The following is a 2937-nucleotide window of genomic DNA, read 5'->3' as shown; positions in this document are numbered from 1 at the left end:
AGCTACTGGGAAGCTCAGAGCTAAATACATACACAGACATACACACACACACACACACACACACACACACATATGTAAACAAATACCTTTTTAATGTTCTTTAATTCCAGTTCTCTACTGAATTTGTTTCTACCCTTTCTTGTTTACATAAGCGGCACAATGTGATCTTAACAAATGATTCCTAAATTACCTCATAAGTAATTCCCTACAGATGTTCCCTCTTCCTTTTTGGTGTTTCTAATTTGCTTTACAACACTGGATTCTGTCTAGCAACCAAGGCCACAGTGTTGCCAGACTGATGAGGGGTTGACAGTTTCTAATATTACATTTTAAAAAATTAGATTATCAGTGCTGAATGCAATTGTGGCAAAAATTCCCTCCCCTGCAAATTCTCTGTGGTTTAAGAAAACCCAGGCTAATTAATTCTGGAAATAATGGGAATGCAACTAGATTTTTGCATTGCAAATAGTTATGTTTCAAGAGGTAAGACTTGGGGATGGAAACTTCCTGCAGGACTGACAGCTTGGAATGAGGACTGCTAGGAAAAAGAACTAACCTTTTCAAGTGCTCACCTGGTGCTAGCTTTTTGCAATTTGCAGCAGTGTGCTGGAGCTGGCTCTTACGTACTCGCAACAGCTGATAACATTTCAGGATTTTAGTGAGCCAAGTGATATCATGTTGATAGCTAGAAATAGGCTGTAGGCTGTGGTGGGAATATTTACGCCATGGAAACGTAAATACTACAAATCAGCTCCCCATCCCCAGAGAGCTCATTGTTAGACATTTGCCAGGCTACCCACTGCTTGTCTGGTATATCTACTGCTCACAAGTAACTACTAATGAGACAAGTAGTACTGTCCCCATTTTATAGATGAGGAAACAGGCCAAAAGAAACACAAATCTATAGGCTTTAAGGTGAAATTACAGAGGAGCCAAAAACAAACAAACAAACAAAAATCTGAAGCAGAAAGAAACTGCCAAAGAAGGAACAGGTACAGGGCAGTGCTGGCTCTGAGTGTTATACCTAAAGAAGAAAGACCCGATTCAGAGGAAGACAGTCAGTTAGTCTAAGGAGACTGCCAAATTGAGGTTCAGAGGCTGTGAGAACAATTTCAAATGAGGGACTAAGGGACTGAACAGAAAAGCTCCAGGAGGAGCTCAAGCCTCCACCACTCTCTCCCACCCCTGCCTCTCCCNAACAGAAAAGCTCCAGGAGGAGCTCAAGCCTCCACCACTCTCTCCCACCCCTGCCTCTCCCAACCTTGGCTGGATGAAACACATTCAAAGGCAAGAAGCTCCATCCCCTCAAGGAGGAAGGGTTTGCTCAAGCTTGAAGGCAGGAACTGAGCCATCTTTCCCAAGAGGCAAAGCTTCCAGAGAAGTTAAAGAGTCAACACACAAGGGTATGTTCGTTTTCCTTCAGACCTACTTCCTAGCAGTGACTGGAATGAAAAAGGCCCTTGGCTGTCTCCAACAGCCCTGGCCACCTGCCTCCCTCTTGTGGTACCCTCCTTCCTCTTCTAGGAGTCTGACCCAAGGAAAGCGCCCTGGCCCAAAAAAGCCCAAAGTGGGGAGCCAGTGCCAGCTATAGGGCATCCAAGTGAGGTTCTAGTTTGTTCTGAATTTGGGTTTGGAGCCAACTAATAACCAAATATTACTCTGCCTGTCATTGTCCTGTCATACATTTCCCTCAGGAGCCTGAGGAGAGGGTAAGCTATGTTCTGGGACGCAGTTAAGGTAAACCTAGATCCACAGCACCCCCTTTTGTTCCTTCCCAGAGACCAAGGGAATGAAGAGCTCATAGAGTTCACAGGAAGCCAGGCGTTAGGTCAAGTCTGATTACTACAGGGCCTGTGCTCTCTCCACAGACCTCTTTCTCTGACATTGGGCTGGGCCAGAAGACCTTGCAAGAAACTCTCGTGCTGGGGTCCTAGAGGGGAGTTGAACCTCCCTCTTCAGAGGCTGACCTGTTTTCTGAAAAGGGAGAAAGAGAGTGAAGGCAGGCAAAAGCCCTTGTTTCTTTGAATGATGTCTTGAATGAATAAATGAGATAATGTATATATAGTACTTAATTAATAATTGGCACTTGCTAGATGGTGGCTAATTTTGCAATATACTACGAAACTTTGATAATAATAATGCTTGGTCTCCAGCACCAAAATATGGAATTTAAAAAATGAGTAGATCAAAAGGCATCTCTTCCGCCTCTGCTCAAATATTTTAAGTCATTCTGGAATAATTAAGAAAAGAAGAAATTTGGAGCTGGGACTCTAATAATCCCCCAACTCTTCGAAATGTAATGACAATGATGCTGTCTTCAGTGTTTCCTTGGGATTTCCTGAGTTTCAACTTCTGAAATGTCTCTATAGAGGAAAACCCTCAGTGGAGTCATCTAACTGCTGCTTCTCCTTCTGACATTTATGAAGCCACCTGTGGCACACTCTTATGGGTGCCTACCCCACAGCCAGCCCCGCACTTCTTCCTTGATTATAGAATCCTGACTTTACCCAGGTAGAGGGAAGCAATGTGCTCAGGAAAAACACCCTGGAGGATGAACAATATTTGGTCTAAACCAGCCATGTTAATTCATGGTTTAGAGTTGTGCACCTCACCAAGTTCTGGCCAACAGGATCCGAAAAGATATCTGTGGGCACTTTGCTAAATGAGAGAAAGATGTGTGTGAGAGAAACCTCTAGCCTTTCTTGCTTTGGTTTTGCACAGGAAAATATGACTCTTTGAGCAGTAGCTGCCATTTTAGCACCACATGGTCAAGAAGATAAGGAAGAAACTGATCCCAAGCCCTGACATTGTTGTCAAAAAACTAACCCTGAATTATCTACCTGAGGACTTATTATTATGTGAGAGAAAAAGAAATCCTATTATTTAAACTCTTTGTTGGCACATATTCTATAACTTGCAACCAAAATCATCCCAACC

General features: G+C 43.3%; 1 protein-coding gene across 1 annotated transcript in view; it reads right to left on the bottom strand.

The window, feature by feature from the left end:
• The window catches only part of ENTPD1 (ectonucleoside triphosphate diphosphohydrolase 1), a 78919-nt gene that overhangs the window by 32991 nt on the left and 42991 nt on the right, over positions 1–2937 (bottom strand). The gene's annotated exons all lie outside the window — the stretch shown is intronic.

This window comes from Galeopterus variegatus, unplaced genomic scaffold, assembly GCF_000696425.1.
Source record: "Galeopterus variegatus unplaced genomic scaffold, G_variegatus-3.0.2 Scaffold2680, whole genome shotgun sequence".
NCBI lineage: Eukaryota > Metazoa > Chordata > Mammalia > Dermoptera > Cynocephalidae > Galeopterus > Galeopterus variegatus.
This window is presented reverse-complemented; position numbering and strand designations above follow the sequence as displayed.